Source organism: Columba livia, chromosome 2, assembly GCF_036013475.1.
Source record: "Columba livia isolate bColLiv1 breed racing homer chromosome 2, bColLiv1.pat.W.v2, whole genome shotgun sequence".
NCBI lineage: Eukaryota > Metazoa > Chordata > Aves > Columbiformes > Columbidae > Columba > Columba livia.
In genome coordinates, this window is record NC_088603.1 from 10,414,400 (window position 1) to 10,431,792 (window position 17,393).

Consider the following 17,393-nt stretch of genomic DNA (forward strand, 5'->3'; position numbering starts at 1 on the left):
AGAGCCATCTTCTATATGAACGAAAGTCAGACGCAGCGTAGGAGAAATCCAACAGAGCTTGCTTGCTTTTTTCCCCCTTTCCTCTAGCCACAGGAGTGGACTGAAGCAATCTCAGTCCCTTGGGCCTGTTGTGGTGTGGAGGGATTATCCCTTCCCCCAGCATGAAGGATTATTTGCGAATTCTTTTTGTCTGCCATTTACTCTATTTTCCATGTCTTGAGTTTTTCTCTCTCTCATTTAAACAGTGTTGCTCTCGTTTTGGCAGGAAGGCGTGCAGGGCACAGCAGAGCCAGGCCTGCCTTCATCTAAAAGGCATCAAGAAAACAGTCATTTTCCCTTTGGCTTTAGCATATTTTGTAGGATCTCTGCCTAACCCGTACCATTACCTTTCTCTGCCTCTGCTTCTCCTTTGCTCTGCCCACACAAACATCCCTCTTGCTACTCTTTTCATCCCCCCTTGTCATGTAAAACCTCAACATTCAGGTAATGAATGCCATCTCACCTCTTTCTCTTTGCTCATATTTCTGCGAGGTGAATGAACCCACTGACAATGGAAGGAAAAGATAAGAAATCCCTCATGGAAATATCACGGATACTTAAAATAATTTGGAGCAAAAATCCCTGCAGGTTTATTGAAAACCTTCCCCTGCCCTCCACACACAGAGATTTATTTATCTGCTTTACTGCATTTTGCTTACGTCAAGAGCTGGATTGCTCCTGTACAGCCCCCTCGCCAGGCAGATAATTGCTACATATTCTTTTGTATTGCTGCCACCACCTCCACCATCGGGCACTTTCTCAAACACTCGCCTGCGCAGCCTCGGAGCAATCCGTCTCCCTGCAGACAGGGGATAACAGGGCTTTGATATTAGGGGTCTCCCAGGAGCAGGTGAGAGTCTTGCCTCTTTTCTTGAAAATCAAATGAAGTAAATACTGTGCATTTCTCCTTCCTTTTCCAGATCATTAGCAAAGATGTTAAATAAAACCGGGCTGGCTCTGTGACAGCTCCAGCCTTTCCCCAATGGTATCTTGTTGGCCGTCACTTCCACGCAGACACACCGACCTGATGTGGTGTCATTTATCATTACCTTTTGTTTACAGCCACTCAGCCAGTTGTCACTCTGTGTGACAATGCCCGTATTCGAGCCAATATGAATTTATTTTTCAAGAAATACTTTCTGAGACTAAAGCTTACGCCTCATAAGGATTCAGCTATGCTGCCTTACTAGCAAGACCTTTTTCTTCACCATCACCCATTATATTTCTGATTAAACAAATCGTAGCAGAGCCTGGCCTTTCTGTTCTTTTTATTTGCTGCTCAGGGTATCTTCCACATGCTCATGCCTATCTTTTCAGCTGAATATTAATTAAATTCTATGCCTATGCATTTGAGCAATAACGATTTTTAGGCTTTCTTTGATTTCCTCACCTGTCTCCATCTCCTGAAGGCAAGTTTCGTACTCAGCTCCCTGGACATGGAACTGTCAAACTCTGTTGCCCGCAGGCAGCTGGAGACCCCAGCACTGCCAGAACCCCAGTTCTTATCCTAGGAGGACGATGTTTCTGACAAATGTGACATCAGTATGCGTGAAGCAGGAGATGTACAGCTTTTTATAGATCATGGTAGCCACAGCGGTGGGTCTTGGTTTTGAGCTTTTCCCTTTTCTACTATTCCCTTTTCCCTTACTGCTTAGTGAAGGTGAGCTTTCCACTTTTTTTTCTGTCATTAGTACATTTATTGCCAAAGAAAATATTTCATTTCCCAGTACTAATGCAGCCCACCTACCATTTATTACATATGTATTCCCTCTCCGATTGTCTCTACCCCCACGATACAAAATATATAATTGCTCAAAAAAACCTGAGGGACTAGGGACACTTTTTAAACTTCCTCCAATCTGTCTACAACTTCAAAATTACAACAGGAACCAGATACCAGGCCCAAAAGACAAAACTGGATGAATTATTTTATGTGAAATTTCTGCTAAACCACAAAGATTCCATGATACTAAATATTTACTTCACAACATATTGTATTTCATGGAGGCTTTTTTGTTTTCCTGGTTTCATAGAAAGTGTGCTTGTTTTTAATACTTCCAGGGTAGTATACTGTATTTTTATTGGAAAATACATTTCAGCTAGAAATGGCATAAAAATTAATTTAAAAAAAAATAAATTGTTAACATCAAAAGGAAAATACATTATTTTAGTACATGAATAAGTTTGGTTTGCCTGATACAATGATTTTAAAAATATATTTCTGCTGATAACTAAAAAAACATTTTGGAATGAGACACAGTTATTTCAATGACATTTTTCCAGAGCCACTAATGAGATAAAAATCCACTATCTGTAAAACTCAGAGTAGACAGTCTAAGTCATGAATGTTATGTTGAAAGCATCTTATGCATTTTTGGTGGTAGATGTTGTGCACTTATATATTTATATATATACATCTCATATATATCTGTACATGTGTGTATATTTATATATATACACATATATGAATGTGTGAGTGTATATCATCTGTAAACAACAAGTAGTTTTGTCCTCAAATGTAGTAGCTCAATATAGTTTATGGAGAGAAATGCCATCTGCATTAGTACGGATATTATTTCTTTACAGCTTTGGACCCAATCCAAGAGTTAAGCACATGCTTATGTTTGTGTTTTGAGTTTTTCAGTAATTGCAATGAGCTTTGCTTGGAAGTTTTCCTTAAGTCTTTCCTAAAAGTCTTCCTTGAATATACGGTGTGAGATTTTGTTACTAACCTTTTTAATAGGCCCCAATATCCCTCATTTTCTCCTGTTTTGGAAACCACCACGATGTGACACGTGTGTGTGATGCTTCATCTTGTGGGCTGTATGTGCTAAGTGTTTGGATCTCAGCATTTCTTTCATTTCCTAAAACAGGGCCACTTCTAAGAGCAGAGAAAACATGCAGGGCTGTAATGCATAAGGTATATATAAGACATACGTATAGCTGTATAAGAGTCATGGTCCAGATGCCTTGGAGGCAGATTTGCTGCTGCTGCCAGTGGTGTACAAGTTGTTGAGGGCCATAGCTACGATTTGGTAAGAGAGACCGCACTTGGAGAAGGTGTTCTTGCTGCCATCTCTGGCAACATCAGGGTCGGTAAATTCAGCTCCAAGCCTTCTGCGGAGGACATGGATTCAGCAAACTGGCTCTGATCTTTCATCCTCAGGGCCAAATCTCAGGTTTATCTTCCCCCTGAGTTTGGTTGAGCCACCTTTGCCGTTACATATGGATAGTGTGTGTAGAGCAAGAGGTGCAGCAAGACCAGCTCAACCTGCTCAGTGGTGCCGAACGTGAGGGCTTGGTTGAGACGCAGGTGCCACCTGGTTCAGGGGTGACTGGAAAGCAAGTGTAGTGAGGTGGTCTGTGAACTGGCTGAAGAAAAGAAGCCAGAGAGTCATGGTCAATGGGGCAGAGTCTAGCTGGAGGCCTGTATCTAGTGGAGTGCCTCAAGGGCTGGTAGTGGGACCGGTACTATTCAATATATTCATCAATGACTTGGATGAGGGAATAGAGTGCACTGTGAGCAAGTTTGCTGATGGCACCAAGCTGGGAGGAGTGGCTGACTCATCAGAAGGCTGTGCTGCCATCCAGAGACCTGGACAGGCTGGAGAGTTGGGCAGGGAAAAATTTAATGAAATATAACAAGGGCAAGTGTAGAGTCCTGCATCTGGGCAGGAACAACCCCAGATTCCAGTATAGGTTGGGAAATTACATATTAGAGAACAGTGTAGGGGAAAGGGACCTGGGGGTCCTGGTGGACAACAGGATGACCATGAGCCAGCACTGTGCACTTGTGGCCAGGAAGGCCACTGGTACCTGGGGTGGATTAGAAGGGGGGTGGTCAGAAACGGGGTGGTCGAGAGAGGTTCTCCTTCCCCTCTACTCTGCCCTGGTGAGACCACATCTGGAATATTGTGTCCAGTTCTGGGCCCCTCAGTTCCAGAAGGACAGGGAACTGCTGGAGAGGGTCCAGCGCAGGGCAACAAAGATGAAGAAGAGAATGGAGCATCTCCCGTGTGAGGAAAGGCTGAGGGAGCTGGGGCTCTTTAGCTTGGAGGAGACTGAGGGGTGACCTCATTAATGTTTATAAATATGTAAAGGGTGATGGAGCCAGGCTCTTCTCAGTGACAACCAGTGATAGGACAAGGGGCAATGGGTGCCAACTGGGACACAGGAGGTTCCACTTAAATATGAGAAGAAATTTCTTAACAGGGAGGGTGACAGACACTGGAACAGGCTGCCCAGGGGGCTGTGGAGTCTCCTTCTCTGGAGACATTCAAACCTGCCTGGACACCTTCCTGTGTAACCTCATCTGGGTGTTCCTGCTCCTGTGGGGGGATTGGACTGGATGAGCTTTTGAGGTCCCTCCAATCTCTGACATTCTGGGATTCTGTGAAAACAAGCAAATCAGCCTTGGGCTGCACAGAGCTACAGATCAGGTCCCCAGTGCCCAGCTCCCCCCTGATGGAGAGAAAGGCGTTGTGGAGGCAGTGTAGCATAGCTTGTTTAATGCTGCATTATGTTAATGCATAGCGGAGAGCCATTAACATCAGAATCTTAGATTTAAAATAGAATGAACAAGACAATTCAATGTTTTGTTTCGGTGAATATGCTGAAGCCATAAGCACATAATTTTTTTTTATCAAGTTTCAGCCCAAAGTGAATTTTCTCAGCTATCCACAAATACATATATTTCTTTTTAATAAAATTTGTTAATATTTACCAGACACATGATGACACCGTTATTTTTATCCAGGGTGCATGCTTTACCTATTTAATGTTATACAGCCTTTCTAAAACCAAATTAAGCAAGAACATTAGCATCAATCCACTGAACGCAGGCACTATTTTAAAAAAAAAGGTAGATATTTTCAAACACTAGAGTGAATGGAAAATATTGCTGCCTTGGCTGTCAGATTGCATTTCTTTCTTATTGAAGTTAAGTGGGTTAAATTAAGTGATTAATTAACTATGCATCTGCACAATTAGGTGGGCATTTTTATTCCTTTTAACTTATATTTTTATTTCTAGCTTGGGAAGAAAGGAACAATAATAAGACAAAGGGAATAACATCTACCAGAATTAGACATCCCCAATAGCACTATTGTAGTATGGTTTTTACTATCCTTGTAGTATTGTGAATTACTATCATTGTAGTATTGTGAATTCATTGGGTTTATAACTCAGGCATGAAAATTTGCTCCATGGTGAAATTTCTCAGTTAGAGGAAATTTTGCTAGATTTTATTTACAGTTGTTTTTAGACTAGAAAAGCTGTAACAATGTCTAACAAAAGTAACTGCCTTAACTGCAGGTTTTCTGAGTTTCTTCTTGTTGTGAGCTGAGTTGTTCCAATCTGTCATTGAGGTGTCATTTCCAAAATGAGCTCCTAAGCTGCTACCTGGACTTTGGTCTGTGGTGTGCATGGGGGTAAAGACGGGTCCTGCTTTCAACTACTCACAAAGCCATAGAATGTCCTGAGTTGGAAGGGACCCAAAAGGATCATTGAGTCCAACTCCTGTCCCTGCACAGGACAACCCCACAGTTCACCCCATGTGTCTGAGGGGGTTGTCCAGTCTCTTCTTGAACACTGTCAGGCTCGGGGCTGTGACACCTCCCTGGGGAGCCTGTTCCAGTGTCCAGCACCCTCTGGGGGAAGAACCTTTTCCTCATGTCCAACCTCAGCCTCCCCTGGCACATTTTCCTGCCATTCCCTCAGGTCCTAGGGAACAGCTGAAGAACTGCTCAGAAGCCCAAGCAAGCCTGGGGCAACAGCGGCAATCACAACTTCAGTTTCCTCAGTCCCCCTTCCCAAGTGCGTGTGAATGTCTATAAACCTGCCACTAACAAACAGTGGAAGAAGGACACCTCTGGCTTCTTTTGTTGGAGTAAAACTCCTTCCAGCCTTGTGCTGCCTCCCCCATAACCTTGTGCTGGATTTCTCATCGAATTCATGATTTTTCATCTATTCGGTGAAAACAGAGTGGTTCTCAGCACTGCTCTTGACTAAACCTCCCTTCCAAGACTGTTTTATCTCAGTCCCTGCCAGAATCCCAGTTACTGGCTGGTACAAATGCTGTAAATGGACTAATGTGGTCTCAGCAAGCTCTGGGTCTACTGCTTTGAGCTGTGCCTTTGAAAATAATGAGCTGGACTGTCAGAGCCCTCGGTCAGCAAGGCGAGAGAATGAGAACCCTGCTGCTCCCCTGCTCAGTTTGCAACTCCAGCTCCTGACAGCGGCAACTATTCAACTGAAATTCCCTCCAGTGAGACAGGTCTTTGGCAACATGGAAATGTTTTGTTTTGTTTTTCCCTCTCTTGTAACTTTTTTTTTTTAATGGCATCAGCTGCTTTATGTCCCTATACAAAAGTTTGGTGTTGTTTTTTTGTTTTGTTTTGTTTTGTTTTGTTTTGTTTTGTTTTTTTAGCTGACATTTTGATTCTGCTTTAATTAAACCACTTTGGAAGCAGCATGACTCTTGTTTTGGAATGAGTTGCAGTGGTACAAGTTTTGTGCGGAGGCATCTCTATTTCAGAGTGACTACATCCCTCCTGACAGCCCTCCCACAGCTAGCCCACCTTGCCTTGCTTCAGGCCTCCATCCGTCTGCTTTTCTTTTACCTACATGAACCCCACTGCTCTGCAAGCATCCCAACCAGATGTCACAGGGCAGTTTACATGATGAGAGGCAATCGCTTTCGCCCCTTTGCTTTTCTGCTCGCCTGACATCCCTCTTGCTCTCTCCCCTCTCCTCCCCGCTTCCACCCTAATTACTGAGCCGGTGGGGATGCTGTGCCCCAGGATTTCTCAGGGTTTTTTTCTCTACCAGGAGAAGAGCATGTCCAGTCCTCACTGAATCAGTCAGTGCTTTGCTGTGACCCATCAGTGTCTGGGGCAGAGCAGGTGGGAGGAAAGCAATTATGGGGACAAGGGCCAACACCCTACTATACCCAAGGAACATTGGTGGCCTTACTGCAATACCAGGCTGCTCTCCTACTGATCCCTCTACTTTAAGTTCTGCACTTGATTTTGCAAAGTTTTAAGTAGGCATAAATAGTGGTCATTATAAGATCGGTGTTTCTTTTCTTTGCTCTTTCCCTTCAAACCAAACCCTGTCCTGCCCTGCTCATATGGTGCTCCTACAACTTCATACTTTTAACAGCTTTGTTTTGTTCAACGTGTCTAATTTTGCAATAATTGGCCAAATGTCCCACCTCTTCTACATGTCCATGTGCTTTAACTTTCCCTGGCTTTCCTGTTTAGCCACTCTTCTTTTTACCTCCTCTCCACAGAGCACAGTAGACGTTGAAGTATCAGTATTTTGCATGGCACGTTTACTGGGGTAGAAAAACCCTGGTTCAAAAACCCATGAGTGAACACTCTCTTAAATTTTTAACTACATTTATAGTAGAGGAGGTAAATTGCCAAAATTAAGCCTTGAGAACATTACAAAAATCCGTGGAGGCGATAAGGCAGAAATTCCCAGATGTCCTCTCTTGCAACTCCACTTCCAAGACCATGAGCTCATCTCCACCAGCATTTCCTGCTTGGGGTGCCTCAGTCTGCAAAGCATCATTACAAGGAATTCTTGGCTATTTTTGGTCAAATCCTTGGAATTTTTAACAATTCAGATTTAAATCTATTACTATAAAGTCCAGTTATTTGCAAGTGCACTTTTATGATTGAAAAGCCTTTGGGAGAGGGTTTAAACAAGGCGAATTAGTGCTCGGTTTCAGTGCCTGGATTGTAGAACAATACACAGTCTTGTGTTCATTCATTGTTTCCTTCCTACCCCAGCAAGGCCTTTCTGAGCACCAGTCTGGTACATGAGCATTGCTCCATTTCCCCAGTCTTTTAAAGGATTTTAAAGCAATATCCGATGCTGTTTTGCAGCCCAGCATCTCAAGAAATCATCCACTTACAGAAAGGAAATCTGTGGAGGCTGAGAAATCATTACAAATCTGAGCAGAACTGTTACAGCTACATGTATTTTCACCTGTGCTGTTGGTTAATGGGTTGAAAATTGAGCCCACTTGGATGAATTAAATGAAATGCAGGAGGAAGACTATTGGGAAGTGATTATCTGGTGCCTGTGTCCTGGAAATCCTGTAGTGCACTACTAGGAAATTCATACCATCCCCATAGCCAAATGACCGAATGCTGAATCACAGGATATGTTCCTCAGACACCTCACAGTTACTCTGAAAAAATCCAACACTACAATAAACACGAAAATGCTTTTAAACTGGCACTAAAAATCTCACCGAATACGTTTAATACAAATCTTCTGTCAAAAGACATTTTCTTAGGGCTTGGACTGGATTGGATAAGAAGATGGCAGCCAGAAGTAGATAGTTTATGGAGTTCTGGCTCTGTGATTCCTCACTTTTAGAAGAGAGGGAAAAGAAGCACTTTAATTCCAGGAAAAGAAGCACAGCAAATATTTCTCCTTCGAGCAAGCAGAGAGAGGAGAGGAGCTGTGATCACTGCCTGTTTTGCCCCTGACACAGAGCAGCTACGAGCTGTCTCCTGTTCAGGGCAGACAGTGAAAACACAACCCAGCATTGCCCAGAGGGCTTGCTCGCTGCCATAACAGCTATGTTTAGTGGTGGGTATTTTCAGAATCAGTATTTTGAGTTGTAATACACGTCACACAGCACCTGACTGGCAGATGTCTGGATAGACAGTAAGACTTGGAGGAATCTATAGCTTGGAAGCACTGGATGTTTTTTTTGCTGTGACCATCTTGATCACATTGTCTTTATTCCAACAGTGAGTTTCTCACTGCGCCCACAGTTCTGGGTCAGCAAAATGCCACAATTCACATAAAAACAATCTACTTTTTAAAGCTGTCAAAACTGCAAGATCTTTAAAAATCTGTCAACTCATTAATATATAATAACCCCATGCCAACTTGCCTTGAAATAATTTAGTAGATAAGATCTCATTTTGCTGGTAACTAAATGAATTTTAGAACATTCAAGTTGTTTTTAAATTTGTTTTTGAATCTTGTTTTCATTTATAATTGCTTGTAACTGTTTATATCCATTTAATAACCAAAAAAAGCATGTCCACAATCTGTCCCTGGCTGAATTCCGCTGAATAACTCACTTGCTCAGAGTGGTACTGGGCTAGCTTGTTGGTTCAGCGATCAGCATGATTTTTGAATCAATGTAACACAAGAGAGGGTTTACATTACTGCTGCCACAAAATGTAATCAACTGCCTAGCATATTTGTCTGAAGAATTATTAAAGCATAGAATGCAAAGTGGCAGAAATAGAAGTATAATTCTGGTAAAATCATCAAAGGATGCAATAACCGAGTTAGAAAATGCAGTGACAGATTTAATTAACGGACGGAATTACAATTCAGTCCAAAAATAATTGTCATTAGAAGTAAAATCACATTTCTCTCTGAAGGGTCTCAGCATGTTTGCCATAGTGATTGGTAAAACTAGAAAGAAACCCACTCTCATTATATTTTTTAATGCAATTATTACACACAAAAATCAGTCATGAAATCATATATGCCAGTTTATCCACCGATTCTCAGCTAGGAGCCTTGCCTCTCACACCACAACACGGAGGTTTAGGCTAGAGCTGCTGGCTTACAACACTCTCCTTTTGTCATCATGTTGGAAGCAACATTATTTTTGGACCGACCCCTTCCTCCCAAAGACCTCTTCATTTTCTGAATTGAAACAACAGACTATTTGATTTTCATATTGACCTAATTGCACATCTGAATCAGTTGGAAGCTGTCTAACAAAGAGAAAATACTAATAGGATGTGTGCCAACTGCAGTTTAAGTTGGGCTGCTTTTAATATAAGCTGAAGAGCTTTTGTATTAAGCTCTAACAATGGGTAATACAGCCGCTCAGCTGATTACTTAAGCAACTTCTGGATATATTCACATAATAAATTTGAAATCTAAGTATTATGCATACTGTTTCCACCTATATAATTGTCTGCTGGCCTTTATCATTATTTATTATGCAAAACTGAATTTTTTTTGAAGCGTGAAGAATGAAGTAATTTCGTATGCAAACAGTTAAAACTCTCATGTGGATTCCGATTTTGTATGTGTTGATAAATTCACTTACGATGACTGACAGTGTGAGATTTTTTGGGGTCATATCGGTCACTCTTTCCATGACACTGATGAAAATGATAAACTAAATGCCAGAAGTGTCCCTGGCGCATCATAGGATGAAATGTGTAAAATGTCAGTGTCTAGCCAGTGTCTATTAATAACTAAATATGATTGCGTGTAATGAGCAGAGATTTTCATGTTGATTGAAGTATGATTTCTTTTGATCTTCCAGATGTTGCTGCTTAGAAATTCATATTGCTCTTTTGCTGCTAAATGCATAATGACCTTTTAAAACCTTTTAACTGTTAAAAACCCTATTATTTTCAACAAGGAAGTCAAGCTTCCAGCTTTTTTTGTGTTGATTGGAGGTTCCTTTCTCTTCCCATCCTCAGCCTCCCTTTTTGCTTTCTGTGGTCTCTTCTTCCTCCCTCTTTTTTCTACCCTTCTTTTAATACGTTTCTTTAGCAAAGTTCCTGTCAATGTACTGAATCCTGTGCTCAGAGGGGCGGATGATGTGTTAATAAGATGGCTGGACCCTGTCACCACTTGTGTCACTGCTCCTCCCTTACAGTCTCGGGGACTTACCTGGCATTGCTGGGAAATTTGGCCTGAGCAAATATTTCATGTAAATACCTAGGTCATCTCACTTTGGAGGTAGAAAAGAAACAAAGGCAGGTGTCAGAAATAAAGAATCATGTAGCCGAAGTTGATAGCGGAGCGATCTGCTCTGAAGAAAGGAATCATGGAGCATTGTAAGCTTTCTGCATGAATAATGCATTTGTGTCGCTCATTTTTGGGCTTAGTCACACCCTGCCTTCTACATTTGGCCCCTTTATGGCTGCACCTGTGCATGAATGAACTGCCTGAGAGCTTGCAAGAATGAAACAAGTCCTGGAGTAAAGGCAGCGGCAGTGTAAGCTTTCCTTCATTATTCGCTTTTTTTGCCCACCCCACATTAGTGGAACAGCCCTCCGCTGTCTTTGGCCTCCGTGACTCAGCCATGTTAATGCAGGGAGCTGCTTCTGCACCATGAAGCTGTTTTAAGCTCTTAACCAATTCATTTAGTGGCAAGTATATGAAGATGGTGAAGAATGTTGTCTCTGCTCCTGGCACTTTTGGCAATATGATCTTTAGGATGCTTCATGGACTTCAAAGTGCCCAGGTTTCTTATCACTGCATTGTCTCATTATCATTCACACTGACAAGGGGCCTTGGGAGACCACCTAGTCCAAGCCCTCACTCCAAGCAGGGCCAGGACTGACTTGAGACCTATTTTGTCCAACTCATTTAAAGTATTTTGCATGGGTCTGGAAGGAGAACTGCATGTCACGTTGTGTTTGATATGGTATGTACTCATAGATTAAGGGCCAAATCCCATCCCTGGAGAGATTCAAGGCCAGGCTGGATGGGGCTTTGAGCAACCTGATCAGGTTGAAGATGCCTCTGCTCATTGCAGGGGGGTTGCATTAGATGAGCTTTGAAGGTCCCTTCCAACCCAAACTATTCTATGATTCTGTAAAATCCTCTTCATAGTCTCATTCTAAGCAAATTCAATGTTTTGAAGCAGTGTTTATGCCTGTAAATTAGCATGAGGACAAATCTCCTTGAAATAATTTTACCAATTCACTGTAAAATGCTTGTACTGTCTAGTTACTTCCCAGCCACCCTTTGGGCCCACTGACATCCACCCTAGGAATCAGTTCAGTGCTTCTTGTTGCCTGGATGCTGGTAAAGAATGGGAGATTGCCAAGGCCAAGGCTGAAGCACAGGGCCATCCTGAGGTGTTCTGTAGCCCCTGAAATGGGGACATGGCTCCTGGATCTGTTTATCTGTTGTGTAACGGCAGGAATATGTACCGCTTGTGCACAGGCAGTATGTAGATGGAAAAGAATAATGACAATAAAACAAAGTAAAGCACCTAGCAAAATAAATTCCTGGAAATGTTCAACGTAAAACAAGTGATTCTGGTTTTAACTGTGTATTCTGTGGCAAATGTGCCACACAAAGTCAAACTCAAGAGGACCCCTGGGATAAGCAGACCAAGTCTACCATGGCACAGGTAAAGAGTGGCTTCAAGTGGCTGCTCTACCAGATTACACCGGATTTTTGTGTTTGCAGGTGAAAAACACTGTTCACCCTGTGGTGTCTTTGCAATGTCTTTGTGAAAATGGCTGCATCTTTTACATACTTCCCTGTGGATCTGTTCATCACCAATGCAATAGTGACAATCCTGGGGCCCCTATTGCTCTCAGCTACTTCTGGTTCCTGTGCAATGTACTGTGTCCTTCATTATATATGCTGGTCCCATCTGGTCTGACAAGCCTTCTCCATCCTCAGAAGCGATTACAAATAATAATGATGACAAAACCCAGAGAATTTGTGCTTTATTTTGAAAATTATTGTTTTGCGTTGCATGAGGGCACCTCCTGCCTGTCTCTGGGGTCACCTGGCAACCATTTCCCATCCTCCTGCCATCAGATCCGTATCCAGCAAGGGCGTCTGGAAGATCATTTGGGATGGGAGCTGCTCCCTTTCACCACCCCTGCTGGCCTTCTGTGTGCAGAGGTGAGGAGACTGTGCATGCGATGGTTTCATGACCATTACTCTGATAGAGGCTATTTAAACATATTGTAGGAGTTTCATTTGTGTGCTGCCAAAATATTAAAAGAAAAGCTGATGCTAATACAGTATCAACCACCAACACTGCATAATCAAGCATGCATTATTTGCAGTTGATGTTTGTCTGTTTAATAGAATTAAGGATAATTAAAAGAAAACAGTGAGAAGATACCACTGCACAATGTAACAACCTACCAAAGCAAGTGAAATAGCAAAAGCAATGTCTCTGAGCAGGATTGTTCACTCTGTGTGTTGATTACTCCTTTGTTTCTTTATTTCTATATGTATATACATACATATATGTGTGTGTACATATATGGATTGAGCGTGAAAGTGACAGAGGATGACTGGAGCACATCAGAATTTTAAAAGCTCTGTTTGAAGGGTACACTCAAATTTTGAGAGAGCCACATATAGCTAAGATGGAAACATCCCCAACTTTCTGTCATCCGGCATCCTTTCCTTTTGATTACACTGAAATGCCCCATGACTGCTCCTGTCTGATCATACTCCCCACTCTCCTCACCCTGCAGCTAACATCGCTGAGTTGACTGGAGTAAGCCCAAAGGACGTTAAGCACCGTCATGGCCACTGGGTTTTGCTACAGGAGTAGAAGTGGATGCGTGGTTTGTGCCAATGGTTTGTGCCAATCCATACCTTGGGAGAAGCATCTTCTTTTAAAGTCCCACCTTGGTACTAAGATATTACATAAATCACCTTTCTGTTGATGGGTATCTCTTTGCTTCAAGGGTCTGTTCCTTAAGTCAAAATCAGTAGGGACAGCAGAGGGAGTGTGGCTAAGGATGTATTTACTTGAAACATCCAGAGCTCTGAATTTATCACCAACATGGGCCAGAATGGCCTGGGGAACATCTGTGCTTCAGCTTTGCTCAACAAAGACAAATATGTCTCACTCAGTGCTTTGCTCTTACGTGAGTTTCCATATTGGTAAAAATAATTCAATATATCTTGGTAATTTTGTTAAGGCAGGCTCACCAGTTCCCCCATATCAGATTCAATACTAATTGGGTTGATGTTACCTGCAGGTATCTTTGTAAGAAGATGCTGTTAATGTCACTACTCCAGAAGCTTTATCAATACATTAATTGGTGCTAGAAAGTTGACAGCCTGCCCTTATGAGTTTCTGGCTTTGAGCAACCTGAAACTGAAATTATTATTTGAAATTATTTTTGTTTTGGAAGATAATGCACTACAGAGGGACAGTAAGACACATCATCCTTAGATGGCACCTGGGTTTGATGAATGGATACCTAATGCAATCACTATTTTTATTTGTTCCTGAAGTGAAGGTACACCCAGGGGCTTTGGTAAGGATTAGAGCCTCTGTGCTCAGTACCATGTACAAACAGTTTGCAATCGAATGTGGATTCATATATAAGAAAATGAAACCAGCCATTCCCTTTAAGAAAAATTGAATTCCCTTCCCAACAGGTCGATAACACAAACTCAGATGATGGTAGATGAAAAGGATAGTGGTGCGCAGTGGAGCTTCCTTAAGAAGGTCCCATAACTCCATAAGGCTCCAGCAAGATGAATCTCTCACCAGCGCAGAGCTTTTGGGAAAAATCGTTCTTCAAGATAGAAACTTACCCCTCTGTCTTTCCTCTGGGGTCACCTTTACAGACAGGCACAGCTGGTGGTTTGCTGTGGATTGCCTCGCTTGGACAAGGTATGTGGCATAGCACTGCCCTGGTCCCCAGATTGGCCAGTCTCTATCTATACAGCTACCGGCAGAGACTGTAAGAGACAATGTTTACTATTCTGGGGTCAGCTCTCTGCTTTCCTCCTCCTCCAAAGCAAGAAAAATAGCAAGTCCAGCTCTCCTTCCCAGCCCGGGCCCTTCCCCCTCTCACCTGATCCAGCATCTCCAGTTCCCCCCACTCATGAAGTGTTCGGACAGATAGCTGAGTAACCCAGAGAGAACAGAGAAAAGGAATTTTTCCCCAAACTGGTGTCCCTCAGCTTTTCCTACACTCTTCCTCTAAATCTCCTCTTTGCTTTTTCAGAATCGAATTTTACCTGTAGTAAGGATCAGCCTTGAGCTGGTATTGTGCTCTTAAGCTCTACTGAGAGCCAATCCTGAAATGCACCTTTCTGCCTGGATTTTGCAGAGCTCTCTGAGGTCTGGTCCTTCTGGCACTGCCCCAAAAGACCTGATGGGTTACTACAAAGGAGTAATGAGGAATACTGCCAGTGGTCTGAGCCCAGTTTGTCTAATTTGCACGCATGGCTGAAATTTTAGGGGCCTGGGAAGATGGAAAAAGAAACGGATACACCTACCTAAATCTCTTTTTTCAGTCAATGCAAAGGCATAGGCAACTATAAAGATTCGAGGAGGTTGCTCCTGTCTCCCTTACTTGTGATGTGTAAGGAAAGTGTAAGGGAACCACTGGGAGTGTTAGTCATCTTTGTGCCTCTCCTTCATCACTCTTTCCTAAAGGCAGGAATCTTGTACTGGATGACTTAGGATGGGGAACATCGTGCTCTCAGCTTTCCTTTGATTAAGGTAGAAATGTTCTCCTGTTTCCCAGATCTCCAGAGTGCCCCGATCACCAGACCACTCTGTATCCTGGACAAGAGCAGTCGCCAGCTCTTCTTTTCAAGCCAAGCCATGGTACAGCCAGGCTGTCAAGAGCCACATGGAACAGACATCAAGCAGGAGGGAGCTGGGCAGCAGGCAGCAGCCAGGCACTCATTGGCCATGCAGGAGCAGTGCTGGGTTTTGCTATGGCTTTTTTCTGTTTTTCATCCAGCGATGCTAAACTATAACAGCAGAGAGGCCCCAGCATGCCGCAAAGGTAACAGCAATAGGGACATGATTGCCTGATTGCCACCACCTTGATCGTATCAGAAGTCCTGCCACATCACCTGGAAACTGAGGCAGGGTGTAGGTCCCTGTTTGCCTACACTTGGATTGCTTCAGGATCGGTAGCCCCAACCATGACACCTGCACCAGCAACCGCAGCAAAGAGCCTGGGCAGCATTCAGGCTAAATATTCAAGGATTTAGTTGTCAATGTCCAAGTACGCAGTTGTTGAAAAGGAACGGTTTTGACAAACTGGACCGATGTCTGATATTTGTAAACCAGAGTGTGTCTGTGTTCGTATTTATTCACACCATTCTCCAATGTTCCAGTTCCTAGATCGGTGTGAGGATAGTTCCTTGGAAATTAATAACTGTTAGAGCTCTGTGGCTCAGTGAACTGTTTACTTCCTTACATCATTAATACTATCCTTGTAGAGAGAAGGAGTGTTGAAAATAATAAACACTCTTTCCTTCATTAATATTCTGAAGACTCCGGGAGCAAAGACTCGACGTGACTGCTAGCTAGTGTGGGGCCTCGAAATACACAGCGTCCAGCTGGTGCTTCGGTCCACACTCAGGTCTTTTCTCATCACCATAATAAAACAGTGCTATCATTAAACAAGCCTAAGTTTGCATCTTTTCTGGCATACTGACACTTCTGTTGTCTGCCTCTCTCCCTCTATATATGTGTTGTACATACATTGCTTACAAAACATGCTGTTTTTTACATGCTGGACGTGGATTCCGTGTCTGGCTGGGAATTCACCCCGAGCACTGGTGGCTGGTGGGGCTGGTGGTTCAGTAGGTGGCACCATTTCCTCTTGATTTAGCACCAAACCGAAACTCCAGCAAGACCTGTGGGGAGCCCTAAGGTCGAAGTGCTCTGTTTAAGACTGTTATTGGGGCTGGTTTTATCTGAACAAGATGTGAAGATGCATTTCTGGCTTCGGGTGGGAGGAGGACTGACCTTGGCATCATAGTTAAAATTCATTTGTGTAATTTCATTCTGATTCTATAAATCTGTTTTGCACATTCAACTGCATATTACCTTGTTTTTACTTTGCAGTCAAAAAGCTGCCGTCTGGTATTCAATATGTTGTAGTAACTCTCTTAAACCAGTTATTAATGTCTGCCCCAGAAACAGCTGCATTCCTACAGCGGAAAAGAATTATGTCCCCATATATTCCTCCTCCCACAATGTCATATCTTAATTAATCACCACTTATGAAGTACTTTGAGATCCCCAGAGGAAAAAAAGAAGTATGAAAGTGCAAAGTATTGTTAATTATTTTAGCACTTTAAAAGCATGAACCTGGCCCTGAAAACTAGCCACAAAAATGCACTAATTCCAAATTCTGCATGAGAAAACTCGAGGCCACAAGGGAATTTGAAAGGTTCCTAATTAGGCAGAATTCACGAGGCAGACAAAAACTGGAAGACAAAGGTTAAACAAGAGGCAAGAATATATTTAATTGGAATCCAAAAGACAAGTAGAGAAATGCAGTGATGGACAGACACTTGGTTTAGACCACAGACCAGGTGCAGATCCAGCCGGGGAGATGCCCGCGCATCAGCACACACTGCATTGGCAAGTGCACTGGGCAAGATCACACCTGAGGTGGCTCCAGCAGCTTCCTTGGAGTGACACCAAGGGTTTGCTTGGCACCTTTTGTTCAGCTGATATCACGAGAGTAGAGATGGGATTTATACCGACACTGATAAGTGCCTGCCGTACAGGCAGGGGAGAAAGTATGCTGCTGGCTCTGCCCCATAGAGTCTTTGGATCTTGTGTTTTTTCCCCCCTATTATTATTGTTA

The 17,393-nt window shown here is 42.9% G+C and overlaps 1 long non-coding RNA gene across 1 annotated transcript; it reads left to right on the plus strand.

Annotated features, from left to right (window-relative positions):
- The first annotated feature begins 757 nt into the window (after window positions 1-757).
- Window positions 758-16,195, plus strand: LOC110363477 (uncharacterized). The gene is made up of 5 exons (XR_010469932.1): window positions 758-889; window positions 12,550-12,696; window positions 13,284-13,443; window positions 14,203-14,440; window positions 15,303-16,195. It is a non-coding gene; the product is annotated as an uncharacterized LOC110363477 (long non-coding RNA).
- Window positions 16,196-17,393: the final 1,198 nt, after the last annotated feature.